This window comes from Malania oleifera, chromosome 10, assembly GCF_029873635.1.
Source record: "Malania oleifera isolate guangnan ecotype guangnan chromosome 10, ASM2987363v1, whole genome shotgun sequence".
NCBI classification, from domain to species: Eukaryota; Viridiplantae; Streptophyta; class Magnoliopsida; order Santalales; family Ximeniaceae; genus Malania; species Malania oleifera.
Genome location: NC_080426.1, coordinates 92,432,927 through 92,448,002, shown reverse-complemented (window position 1 = coordinate 92,448,002; position 15,076 = coordinate 92,432,927). Strand labels below are relative to the sequence as shown.

The 15,076-nt window shown below is 36.4% G+C and overlaps 1 protein-coding gene across 2 annotated transcripts in view; it reads left to right on the top strand.

The window, feature by feature from the left end:
• The window catches only part of LOC131165989 (biotin carboxylase 2, chloroplastic), a 66,574-nt gene that overhangs the window by 28,025 nt on the left and 23,473 nt on the right, over positions 1–15,076 (top strand). The window lies entirely within an intron of this gene.

Genomic DNA, 15,076 nt, shown 5'->3' with positions numbered 1-15,076 from the left:
AATAATATATTCACAACAATAATCACAATAGTGGTAAAAGTAATAGTTTATATGATTATACTATATATTTATATGTAAATATTTATTTTAACATTATATATCATGCTGTTATGTTGCATTAGTATAATGCCATAATGTTATGCTATTGTGCCATTCAGTTATAGTATTATTACGCATAATCTTATTGTAATTATTATGACATAAGTTGATACTAAGACATAATAAATATACTTAATATTATTATGTATTGCATATATTAATATAATAATATCTTATTATTATAACATAATTATATTTCTCCCTGTCTACTACTATTTACTTGTTTGAGTCTTTTAGATCTTTCACAGTCAGCCCTTTCAACACAACTAGTCGCTGAGTCTTTTCCTTCAAGTGTCAACACATTCAGAAAAAGTCATGCAACATCTTTTCCTTCAAGTGTCAACACATTCAGAAAAAGTCATGCAACAATCTTTTGCTAATTTAGTGATCTTTAGTAGTGTGGTGTTTAATGATGCAACTCGTCTCCTGATAAAGAAGTAACTTGTTTAATCTGGATGGGGTTTCACCAAATGTTTTAAGGCTGTCAGGAAAACTTTCAATTTTGATTTACTGGGTAATGTAGAGGTTCTTCTGCATATGAAGGTGTTTGCTGGCCTGAGAACCTCACATATTATGCTGGATGAATATGTATACAGATGGGTGGTAGAACCAGTGGAGGATTTTTTAGACATCCAAATCGGAGAAACCGTGGGTCAAAATACCCAGGGCCTGAGGATATTGTGACAAGTAATGGGATTGTCTCTTATATATTAAGAAGTTTCTGGGATCAGGGTTGTTCAATCCATAAAAATTATAGATGGGAATGAAGCAACATGATGGCATATATTATTTCAATCCTCTGAAGCTCTAATCAAAGGTAATGAGACACAAGGATTTTGGAAAAGTGGTGGAGATACAAAATGATCAGGAAACAGCGGAGAGATGGACATGGGGAGGTCAGTTATTGAGAGATCGACCAATGTAAAGAAGCTGAAATATGCTGAGATCTTTTGAAGCAAGGTGTGTGCTCCAAGCATGGTCTTAAATTTCCACAAAATTGTTGAAATTTCTGTTGAAATTTCTGGTTTCCGTCACCCTCGAAATCGAAATGGCAGTCGATTTCCATCTTGCATAATTCCCATTGAAATCTCAACGAATCATCCTGAAATTTATCAAAATATCGAAATTTGTCGAAATTTTAACTATACAATAAAATTTCCTTGAAATTCAAATAAGAGATTTAGGAGTAAATTGAAATTTCTCCCTTAATTTATTTTATTTATTTTCATTGAAACAAAATATTATTACGAATGCTTTTGAAATTATATGAAAATATAAACTTACAGCAGCATCTTATTTAACCTTTTATGTCTAAATTATCATTATTTGCATAATAAATAATATTTAAATGATTTATGAATTTCTTTTGTATTAGCTGAACATGTTTACTGTAAATTAACTTACAAATATGTTTGATACACATACTATATTACAACTTTTCCACCTCATACACAACACAGATGTATTTAACTTGTAATATATTAGTCCTAAAACTTACATTATTATGTTAACCATTTCTAAAGTTTTAGAAAGAATTCCATGCTTTAAAACTAATTTCCGTTATTTTTTTTCAAATTGAAATCGAAATTTCCGTACTTTTGGAGCTTCGAAATTTGAGTCGAAATCGAAATTTAAGACCTTGGTTGCAAGCGACAATGGAGTTTTTCTAGGACAAAGGGGGGAGGGGACAATTGCTCGATGGGGAAAATAATTAGGTGACAGGAGATTCAATGGGCATGTTTATTGCCCCAAATACACCGCATCATATTTTGAATTTGAAAAGAAATGGATCAATGGAAAATGTTCTGATATTAATCGCATTGTTACCTCTTTTGGTCCTTGGGGTCTTCTAGTCCAGCCTACATATCCAGTCAAGCAAAGTGGGGCTGCTATTTTTTAAAAGGAGGGCTGCTTTAATGTGGATCAGGAAATCAACTAATAAACCCATACTATTGTTGGATCAGAGGTGTGTTTGTTTTGGTGGCTACTGGATTGGTCATAATAGTGGAAATTAGCTGATAAACCCATACTTTTGTTGGATCAGAGGTGTGTTTATTTTAATGGCTACTGGATTGGTCATAATATTTATCCCATCCCATGTTTGGACTACCATCGAAATAAAAAGAACAATATAACCAAAAAAAAGAAAAAAAAGGTAATGTAGTCTTTTTTGTTGCTTAGGCACTACTGTCCCAGGAGGAGAAAAGGTGGGGGGGGGGGGGGGGGGAGGGATGGCCAGCCTTACACCATGTAATTGGGCTAAGGCCCTCCCTCTTAGTCAGTTCTATCCCCATACCTGTGTTGCAGAAAACATAGACTAAGTTTGCTTAGCCTAGCCAAGGAACCAAAACAAATGCACCCTAGAGGACTGCTCTAATTTGAGAAAGAAGGAAGCTCTGTTGATAACAAGGGAACAGCTGGATGATGGGGAAGCCCATGAAAACTGCTTCAACACCGCAAGTCTTGCTCTGACATTGCAGATGTCCCTTCAGCTGTTCTTTGCAAGACCCTGTGATATTGAGAAAGCTCTGACTTTTCGGAAGGGCATTTGGAATGCCAGTCGAGGCTGGAAATGAAAAGGCACTTGGATATTGTTGTGTGATGGACGTAGAGGCGGATCTGGATGAGGTGAGCATCTAAAGAGATGGGATGTTAGTTCAGCTTGAGCCTAAAAGTGTAGGTGGGTGTGATATATTGCGACAAATAGGGCAGGGATCCTCTAATAAATATGATTTTGTTGGAGATGGTTTAGTTCCTGTGTCTAAGTTATTTTGAGGCTTGGGACTTACAAGAGGCTTTGGGTCAGAAACTGGCAAGCTGGGCAGATGTGATTGAAACAAATTCTGGAGATGCTGACGAAGCTGAAGTTGTGATAATATAAATGGACTCTCATTAGAGAAATTGAGAAAACATGATGATATAAATCATGAATGATTGCACTGGAACTCCTGAGCAGTTCTTCAAGAGTTTATTGGGAAAAGAACTAGGGAGTGAGTTGCTTGTCTGGGTGTTGGTGGCTTTTCTTAGGTCTCCAAGCTCAATGTTAAACAATCTTGTTCACCAAACCAAATTCTTTTGGGAGGAAGGCAATCTTGCCCTTAATTCTCTTATAGTTCATTCTGCTCCTCTTACTGCATTGTGAAGAAGGCAATCTTGCCCTTAATTCTTTTATAGTTCATTCTGCTCCTCTTACTGCGTTGCTTCTTTGGGTCAGTTGATTTTAGTCCTCTGACTCACCGTGTAAATCGGAGGGGTAATTTAGTGGGCTCTGGTATGGGTGCTATTAGTCTTGGTCAAGGGATCCTGGTCACTCCTAAAGAGGCCATATATGCCAATGATTTATCAACTTGTTGATGGGGATTTGGTTCTAAGGGGGAAGTTGTAACTATTAAGCCTCTTGGGTGGGTGTGGGAAACACTAGAGGCCCTTCCCTTTTTCTAAATAATGTAGGTTTCTAGTTGGTTAGTCCTACCTAGGAGGAGGTGAAGATGTTAGTTTATACTTGTGGGTATGGCAGGAGGAAAATAACTAAGAAAGGGGAGGAATTGAATTTGAATCTTCCACTATCCATGATGGGGGTAATGTTAGAGACGGAACAATTGGAGGTTCACCACGAATAATCTCTTCACATACAACTAGTCTCAAAATTTGAAGTTACCAGCAAGACATCTAAGGGTGACACAAACATACCATTCCAAGGGTGAGTCCCATAGTAGTCAGAGGCGCGAGGCGGGCCGAGGCGCAAAGGGTATTTGAAGCCAAGGTGCGAGATGAAGGCGCGCGTCTCACGAAGGTGAGGCGCACAACTATTAAAATGCTGTAAAATGCCTATTTGGGGTAATTGATAGAAAAATTGGAAATTTACAATGCCAAAACAATCAATAGCAAAATTGGAATTTAATGAAATTGCCAAGGCCAAAAGCATCAACAATTCAACATAGTTCAACATGAAAATAAAAGAGTACAACAAAAGATTTCAAAGTCTAAAATCTAAAAATCCTCGTCAATCATCACTCATCACTCATCATCAACTAAGTCTGCCTAGATATCATCATCTTCCTCTTCATCATCATAATTGTTTTCTCCAACATCTTTTTCCTCTTCTGTCTCCTTTGCACCATCCACTTGGATTTCATCCTCATCAACAAGTTCCAACATTGTGGTTCGACCCCTAGCATTGGCTGCACTGCTAGATGAAGCTCTTTCTCTAGACGATGATTACATATTTGCACTTATTCTTGATCTAGTGTGATCATGGTTTTAAATAAAGGCCGCGACCGTTACGTAACGCCGTTACGTAAAGGTTTTTTGGGTTACCGATACCGTTACACACCGCGAAATCAGTGGGAAGAAAAATCACGGCCTTAGCGGCCGTTACGGACCGCGACCATTACGTAAAGGCCGCTACGGCCGTTACGTAACCGCTACAAGACTGTTACACCAAAAAAATATTTTATTTTTTACTTTTTCTTCTCACTTTTTCTCTCTCTTTCATATATCATTCTCAATATACCAAGTGGCAAGAGGGGGAAAAGATTATAATGAGGATGACAATGATACAAAATTTGCTTTTTCTTTAAATACTCACAATAGATGCATTAATTAACAATTTCAAAATACTAACTTGTAAGGAATTTTTTTATAATAATATTAGTAATGTGATATTTATGTTCTTTATTTTTCAACTTCAACCTTCTTTCTTTTCTAGCTATTTTATATTTATATTATTTGTATGTCTTATGTGTCTAATAGACTAATGGAGTGTATAATGTATTTTATTTTATTAATTCATTTAGCACACATAAGAATTTATCACAGATAAGAACAATGAGAAGTATAAATACGCGCGCACACGTAATTTTCTATCAATGATGGTTTAAAACAAATGTAAACTTGTTGCCCTTACCAAATAACTTAGTTACTCGAACTAAAGGATCCAAAATACACTAAAACCCTTTCTAAGAATGGCCAAAAGCTTAAAACATGCAAGTACGTTAATATGCACAAGGTTGTGTGTGCTTCAAAAAAATTCACGGCCGTTACACCCGCTTCCCGTTATGTAACATCCGCTACTCCTGCTTCCCGTTACACCTGTTACCGTTACGTTACACTACCTGCTACCGCGATTTAAAACCATGAGTGTGATGCGGGGGGTTTATTTAGTCTAGAAGCTCTAGCAATGGAATCCTAAGTCAAAATATCATCTTCCAACACAAGTTCCTCATCCTCATCGGAATTGCCATCCATCCTACGAATCAACCACTCATTACTATCATCAATGTCCTTTAGGAGGATGGGATCAATGGTGTCACGCTTTTCATATCGATGCCTCAGAGTTCGATTATATTTCACAAACACCAAATCATTCAAGCATTGTTGGGCTAGCCTATTTCTCCTTTTTCTATGAAGCTACAAAAAGTTTAAAGTAATGTGGTAAATAATGATTCTAAAAAGCAATAGATTGGTAGTTCTTGTTCTTTAATAATTAATCCACGATATACTTAGCACTACACGTGAGGCTAAGAATTCTCACAACAAACTTTTGCAAGTTTGGAGTTGATGATCCAAATGACATCCACCATTGCGCTGTTATAAAATAAATTTTAAATGAAAACCTACTAGGTAAATAGAAACAATAATTTAAAAAAAAAAGAGGTAGTGAAAATGTCACTTTACCACCCTGTGCTTGTATCGTCCTTTGTCTCACCGCTAAAGGAATTCCAAAGGTGCCACCAGCGCTATTGTATTTTGGCAACTCCTGTACAACTTTATCTTGCATTTCAAGCGTTGACATTAACCTTGCAATACATATGTACAAACCCGCCATAATTTCTTCATCTTGCAAAATGATGGGGATTGAATAGAAAAATTCTGGGTTCAAGTAGTGTGCAGCTGCATGCAACGGTTGATGGAGTTGGCATCCCCACCTCGTATCAATAATTTCAAATGCCTCCTTGAATTTGTCCTCTCTCTCACCGAAAGCCTTAGCTATGACTTCCTTAGCCCTATCCATTGCTTCATAAATGTATCCCATTGCAGGTTTCTTTTCCCCATCAACCAAACGGAGTACACGGACAAGTGGGCCTGTCAAATTAAGAGCATAGACGATGGTACTCCAAAAGGTAGGCATCAAAACAATACTAGCTGCTCTTTTGCCAGCTGCCTCCTTTGCCCATTTAGTAGTATTCCAATCTTCAGAAGTAAACATCTTCCTCAAGTTGTTCCTTTGAAGGTGGATTGAACGAAGGGTGATGAAGGCAGTTGCAAATCTTGTAACTGCAGGCCTTAGTAACTCCTTTCCTCCAGTGAACTGTCTCATCAAGTTCACCACACCAACACGATTATAAATATAACCATTCAAAAACATTGCCCTTTTCAAAGTTGCATGAATTGAAGGCATCTTCCCAATATCCTCCAAAATTAAATCGAGGCAATGTGTAGCACACGGTGTTTGTTATAAATGTGGCCTCTTTGCTTCCAATAATCTCCCTGTTCAAAAATCAAGGAGTGAAACCATTAAAATATTAAAATAAACAATATATACACTATAGAATGTAGTTCTAGAAATAAGTTCTTACTTGCTGCAACATAGTTTGAAGCATTGTCAGTTACTACTTGAATCACATTTGATTCTCCAATTTCCTCTGCCATCTTATCAAGTAATTTGTACATTCTATCTGCATTCTTGACAAGATTAGAAGCATCAATAGACTTGATGAACACCGATCCCCTTGGAGAGTTCACTAAGAAGTTTATTATGTCCTTATTAGCAACCGCTCCAACCATCAGACATAATTGAGCAGCCATATTTTGCCCATTCCTCCTTATGGACCTTCAACAATTCTTTCATTCGACTAACTTCCTGCTTTAGGAAAGGAACTCTCACTTCATGATAGCTAAGTGACTTTATTCCAGGACCATATTGTCCAATCGATTTAAGTGCCATTACAAAGCTGCTCAAACGTACAACATTAAATGGTATTCCAACATCATACATCCACCTAGAAAAATCTCCCATTGCCTTTTTTCTTAATTCTTTCTTGCACGCCTCATTTATTGATGTTTGCTTCATTTTCCCTTCTTTCCTAGCTTCAATCGCTTTCTTTGGACCTGGAGTAAAAAAAAAGTCCATAGGCCCCTCCTTCTGTTTTGGTTTCTTCAAATTGGATTGGTATGAACTTTGATTTCGACTTCTACTTCCATCAGTAAATACTCTTTTGCCACGAGTGTTAATTTCTTGAACTTCATCTTCTTCATCATGGTTTTAAATAATGGCCGTTACGTAGCGTAACGGCCGATACCCCAACGTTAGGTAACGTCCGTTACGGACCGTTACATGGCCGACAGGTCGCAGATTCGCTGAAGGCTTTTTGCTGCAGGCAGTAGGCAGCAGCGCTGCTTTCCCCCTCTCCCCAGTCCCCACACCCATCTGCCATTCAAAGGGTAAAATGGAAAGTTACAAACTGACCTTGAAAATTTGTTGGCTGAAGCAATAAGAAGGCTTCGAAGCCTGAGAGTGAGCACACCGAGGCTACCGAGCAGATCTACTCATCTTCGCACTTCGCAGCCTTCCAGGACTCAGGAATTGCAGACTTGCAGTTCCAGCAACTTGGCGAGTCACCGGTGACGGCGACAGGTCTACAGCAGCTCCGCCAGTCGTCGCAGTCGGCACCTTCCTCCGCCAGTTGTCGCAGTCGCCACCAGCCAGCCTCTCAATTTCAGCTTCGGAGCTTGAAGTCATCGCTGCTTTGTACTTCGCAGCCTTCGCTCCTTTGAGGCTCCTCCGAGTTCCCTCGAATCCCTCCCCTCTCTCGGTCTGACTCGACTCCCAGGCCCCAGCGTATGAGACACTCTAACACTAACACTCAACACCCACAGCACTTTTCATTATGTTTTTTTTTTTTAAATTATATTTTGTTGTACCCATAGCACTTTTCATTCTGTTTTTTTTTTTAAAATTATATTTTGTTGTAAAATAGGTTTGCTAAATTGAATTAAAAAAAAAAGTAATTTAATAGAGTAAAAAATTAGAAATCATTAATAATCATGTCAAATAAAATTTTCTTAATTTATAAATATTTTAATTGTATTATATTTTTTGAAAGATAATTATGAAAATTAATTCCATGACATAGCAAGCAATTATTAATAGTATATAATTAATATTTTTTAAGGTTAGTAAATAATTAATATTTACCAATAATAATTGAAGCCTTTTTTATAATAATATTTGAATATCCTATTATCCACTACTGCATTCACCATCTAAACAAAGCATTAAAATAATGTATGTACACAAGACATCCATGTGATGGCATTTTATATTATGTAGGCTTAATTGAGCTATATTTTTCACCATTCTTAAAGAATTCCAAGGAATACTCTGCACAATTATTATAATATTTAGTCTTAGGATTTGCCAAACTTATAGAAATAAAATTAATTCATGGCACCAATTGGCTAACATACTATTTATGTCAGCAGGACAAAGTGGTCATTTTGATAAAGAAGATATCATATTCACTCCCATCTATTGAAAAAATATTAAATAATATTCATATTATAAAAAAAAAAAAATTAAATAACATCTGTCACCCATTTTATGTTACATGTGTATCTACTTGCCATTTCTTGAGTAGGGTGACCCTGTTTATTAATATTTTTTAAGTTTTAAAACATTATTTTAACCTTAAATTTAAAATTAGGTAAAATAAATGTTTACATCTATTTTTTGTTTTTAGTTATCAAATAAAGTAAAAATTGATAACTTAATAAAAAAAAATTAACCTAATAGTTAATACATTAATAAATCTGATTTTTACTAATTACTACTGAAATTTGTAGAAAAATTTAATTTTAATCCATATACTGAGAAAATGCTTAAAAAATTAAATAGTCAATTTGTAATGTATGGATCTCTATTTGTGATGCTGTGATGTATATGAAAGTAGAGCAAAAATCTTTTTCACCTTTAAAATTACAATGTTAATTTCTTATAGTTATAAATGAAATAAAATCAAGCTATAAAAAATAATGAAAATATCTTTTTAAAGATAAAGGAATATATATTTTTTTGTAATAAAATATCTAATATTTTATAATTTTGTTTATTTAAATATAAAAATAATAAACATTACTTATTATTTTTAATCAAATATTATACTTTATTTTTACGTAATAAGTATTTAAAATTAGGACTATTTAGTACTTATTATTTAATATTTACTAAATTACTAATTATATTATTCCGGTCATTGTAGGAAGGTTGTAACTTTGTATTTTCTTTATATTTTGTTTAGAGATCATCAAATTAAGTCTATCAATATGTCACGTGATAGAGGAAATGAAAACTTACCTAGTGAGGATATTGGATGACATTTTGGTACTGCGGTGGATGGTAATAGACATGTTATTATGTGTAAGTTATGTGGGAAGATAATCAAAGGGGGCATTACACGCTTGAAACAACACTTGGCACATAAAAAGGGTCAAGTAGCTGGATGCTCAAATGTGGCCACACAAGTAAGAGAACAAATGATGAAACATCTACAACAGTATGCTGAGAAGAAAAGAGATAAACAAAAAAGGTAAGAAGAAGCAGAAGCCCAAATTAGAGGAGATTTTGAGAATTTGAGCGATGAAGAAGACTTGGAAGAAGAAAGTATGAGATTTGCTCGACAAGAAAGCATGCGATCACAACAACAATGGGAAGAGAGACAAAGATTTCGAGCAAGAACAACCGGAATGGGTAATATTTATGAAGAGGGAGGTGGCTCTGGCAGTGGTGCTACCAGTGGTTTCAATAGAGCAGGAGCTCGATCTTATAGTGGTCGAGAAGCTGGAGGTAGTGGACGACAATGGATCAATCCTGATGCCCCTGAAGCTAGACTAAAGGCAATGGATCCTATTTTAGAAAGAAGCAAGAGTGCGAAACAACCAAAAATCAACACAAAGTTACTGAAAGGTTTAAGAAGTAAATTAGGAAAAGCGGTTGGAAAATTCCTAATTTATAACCGGAATCCAGTGAATGAAGCTGACTCTCCATTTATGCAGCCTATGCTTGATATTGCTGCAGAGCTTGGAAAGGGGGTGAAGGGTCCATCACCCTATGAGATATCTAAAATTTATTTGGAGTAAGAGTATCAAGAAATGAAAAATTATATAGCTTCTTTTGCTGGAATTTGGAAGGAGAGAGGTGTAACACTTATGTGTGATAGTTGGTCAGGACCAACTAGAAAACATGTTATAAACTTTTTAGTTTATTGCGATAGAGGCACCGTGTTTCATAAATCAGTTGATGCCTCTGATGTGCCAAGCAGAACAGCTGAATATTATTTCAGGTAATTTTTTAATTTTAATTGTATATGCAAATAGTATTATGGACTTGCATGTTTTTAATTAAATAGTAGTAATTATTGAATCTATAATTTCATTTCAGATTAATGGACGAGGTGGTTGAAGAAATTGGAGAGGAGAATGTTGTCTAAGTAGTGACTGATAATGAAGCTGCAATGAAGGCAGGAGGAAAATTATTAATGCAGAAGAGGCCCAATCTCTATTGGACAGCATGTGTAGCTCATTGCATAGACCTTATTCTTGAAGATATTGGTAAGAAAAGTAATGTGAAGAAGGTCTTAGAAGATGCAAGAACAATAACCTCATTTATTTACCACCACACATGGACAGTGAATTTCATGAAGAAATTCACAAATAATAGAGAGTTACTTCGCCCTACCATCACTCGATTTGTCACAAATTTCATTGCTTTAGAGACTATTGTCAGGCATAAACAAGCACTAAGGGAAATGTTTACATCTGATGCTTGGAAAAACTCAAGGTTTGGAATGGCAAAATCAGGCCCAGCATATGTTTCAAAGAAAATTATCTTAGGCAAAGAGTTTTGGCAAAATGCCTCTGATATAATTAAAGTGTAAGAACCCTTGGTGAAAGTTCTTAAATTGGTTGATGGTGATGAAAAACCAACCATGGGCTTCATATACGAGGCAATTGATAGGGCGAAGTTGGCCATTCAAAAAGATTGCCGGTTTTACAAAGACTATTGGAAAATTATTGACAACCGATTGAGTTTTCAGTTGCACCAAGATTTGCATGCTGCTGGTAAGTGTAAATCAAATACAATTTCTTATTATTTTAACTTTTAAATTATGCATAGTTGCATTAGAAAACTATTGATTAATATGTTTCTAAATTTAATTGTAGGGTATTTTTTGAACCCACAATTTCTTTATGGTGTCCCACCCTCTCCTGAAGTTGCTAGAGAAGTCATGGATGGAGTTAAAAAAGTGATAACCAAGTTGGTACGCGATATAGATACTCAAATTCGGGCTTTTAATCAAGTAAGTATTGGTTCCATTAAATTGAATAATGAATTGTTCTAGTATTCTGTAATACTTTTAAGAATAATTATTAATACATCTAATTAATTAATTATATTTCACAATCATCCTTTTTTAGTTGTTGCTATATCGAGATAGGCAGGAGACTTTTGGAATCCCGTTGGCCCAAAGGGCAGTGAAACAAACAAATCCTGGTAAATATGGCTATATAGCTAAATAATGGAGAATTACTCTATTTTCTCTCTTTGTGTTCAAATTTGACTTTTGAAATACGCTATACTAACATAAAACTCTTTTTAATTATTTATGCAATTGAATGGTGGATTCATTATGGCTTGTGTGCTCCTGAGCTCCAAAGAATAGCAATTAGAGTTCTTAGCCAGACCACATCAGCTTCGAACTGTGAGCGTAATTGGAGCACCTTTAGCCTCATCTATACGAAAACAAGAAATAGATTAAAGTACATGAGACTACAAAAACTTGTTTTCGTACATTACAACATGAGGTTAAAGTTAAGACGTACAATGAGAAGAAGCCAACGAGAAATTGAAGAGGGTTTCAATCCTATCAATTTGGACTACATTTTCGAAGAAGATGATCCTTTAAGTCAATGGTTAGAGGAGAGAGAGACACCACTACTCGACGGTCAGGACAATTCAAATTGGTTAAATGAAGAGGTTGGTGGTACTACAGAAGGAGGTGATCAACCACCAATAAACGCGCATGATGATTCAAGTTCAAGCCCTAACGTACACAAAGTCATGACAATCTTTGTTTGAGCCCACCAAGTGATGATGATGGTAATAGTGGTGCTGGAGCTGGGGTTGGGGGGGGGGGTGGCAGTGGTGGTGGTGGAGGCGGCGGTGTAGAATATAATTATGGATATGATACAGTGACATCATTTGGAAGGGATATATATCCTTCTGATCCTTATGGACTACATGACATACCTAAAAATTATGACTTGGGTATTCCTCCAGGGAACCAATCTTCACAACCCAGGAGAAGGAGTGCTCGTGGTGACCTTAGCGATTCTACTGGAGATTCATATGGTGTGGTTCGTAGTTTTGGCAACTTTGGTTTAGATGGTTCATTATCACAATCATATGGATCTCATCCAGCATATCCACATTATGCATCTCGGACTCACATTTTTATCCCAGTGGATTAAGAATCTCAGGATCTAGTGAGTCTTCTTCTACACACTACCCAGAGCCAGCCCCTGCCCCAACTTATAGACATTATTCAGGAGAATTTTCATCACCAGTACATTTTCAAGAGCAACAACAAAATGACGCAAACTTGGGTTCATTCAACTATGTATTTCCACAAGGATGGGGAGATAATTTCCCATCCCAATCTCAAGATACAGATGCAAATTATGAAGACCCTCCACGTCATTCTTTTTGGTGGTGACATGTGTTATATTATAAATTTGTAATATTGTATTCATGTATTTTCAACTATTTATTGATATTTGATATTAATTACTTTTTAAATTCATGTATGTGTAATGTGTATATTGAGTATTAAGTCTATTGAGTATTGATTCATTTTTAGTAACTTTATGACTTTAATTAATTGATTCTTACATTTCTACATCTTTTCACTCATTAAAGTAATGTAAACTATAAAAAAATATGCTTTTTTTTGTAAACAGCGCACTAAAATTAATATAAAAATCATAATGCCTATTAAAAAGCATTTGTAGGTTGAATGAAAGCCTTCAAAATTCATTAAAAATCATGTATTAATGGATTTCATGCTTATTTTTTAATTTTGGCATGGTTGTGCATGCGTGAAAAAAATTCACGACCGTTACGCTCGCTTCCCGTTACGTAACACCCGCGTCTCTCTCGACCCGCGACACCTGTGACCGTTTCGCGACGTTACCCGCGACCGCGATTTCGAACCACGTTCTTCATCTTCACCATAATGATCTATATCATCAAAGTCAGGCAATAACTCATTTTCCTCCTTTTCTATATCTTTCTTCAACATATACTTCTTAATCTCCTCACGTACATGAGCAGGGCACTTAGAACATTCTTTTACATTTCGAAATCCTTTGACAATATGTTGTAAGTCAAATTATTTTTTTTTGATAATCCAAATGTGCATACTTCCATGGAGGATCTTTCTTTGCGGAGGCTGAGTTTCCACTTCTAGAATCCATTTAAGATTTTAGACTTGGTATCCTAACTGAAAAAACAATGTATCATATGTTTTAGGCAAATTAGGCGATAACTCATTTTGTATTTGTAGCTAATAGCCTAATACAGGCAATAACTCTTTTAAGATTTAAGACTTGTATAATGCATTTCCAAACAAATTAAAAAACACTAGCTAAATTCAGTAAAAAGAATATTATGTATTAGTTATGATTTATAAACTTACATTAAACTAAATATTTAATCAGTAATTACATAAAATATTATAAGAAGCAGGTAGCAGGCAGCCAAAAGAAGAAGAAGAAGAAGAGGAAGACGAAGAAGAAGAACTAAAAAAGAAGAAGAAGAAAAAGAAGCAGCAGGCAGCAGGCAGCAGAACGCAGCACGCAGGCAGCAGAAAGAAGAAGAAGAAGAAGAAGAAGAAGAAGAAGAAGAAGATGATGATGATGACTTACGATGGTTCGAAGGCTCAAAGACGAGCTCGTTGCTGTTCAAAATGTCGAAGATGATGTGACAAACTCACGGCTGATTTGAATCGAAGACTGGTAGACGAACTTGCGAGGGCTCCTGTTGGTTCGAAACAAAGTCGCGAAGGGTTGTGCTGGTTCGAAATGTCGAAGACAAACTCATGGTTATGGTTCAAAGCTCGAAGACGAGCTCGCGAAGGCTTCTGGCTGGTTCGAAGGCTCCTAGATGACCTCATGCTACTGATTCGAAGGCTCGGGAAGGCTCCTATTGGTTCGAATGTGCAAGACGAACTCGCGAAGGGTTGAAGAGAGCTAGGGTTTTTGTTCGTTTGAGTCGAATGAGGGCTACCACTCTGGCTCTGGCTATTTCTTTCATTTAAAAGAGTCAAAATTTACAAGGCGCGACTCACTGCTCCTGTCGCCCCTCTGGGTCTCATCGTGCCTTGCGTCGCTTCTTGTAGGTTGCCTCGCCCCACGCTGTATGAGGCGTAAGCCTCTTCGCCTCACTGTGCCTCGTGCTTTTAACTACTATGGTGAGTCCCCACCCTAGGAAAGTCTCACAAAACGCAACTCCAAGAATGAGTCACACCAAAGTAAACTCCTAAAACATGAACAATCTTAGCGTCTAGGGTTCACAACTTAATTCCTTAAGAGGTAACCAACATGTTCATGAATCCCACAATTTTGAAGCTAACCATCCGACTCAAATCCAACCACACAATAACCACAAGAACTTCCTTGAGTCCTCAAGGCTCAAGCTCAGATCACCCATCAAGTGACCATCCTCAATACTGTTGTCAATCGTATTTGTCCTTAGACACTTGGAGCTCAACTCGAATCGTCGAACCGAAGCTCAAGATTCCCAACCACCTGTCTAATAGTATCAATCTTAACCACAATTTGTTGTGGTAAACATTTTGATATCACTGCCTTCTACCTTAGACTCAAGCTTTCATTTGAAAGGTCTAGTTTGGTTGTGCTG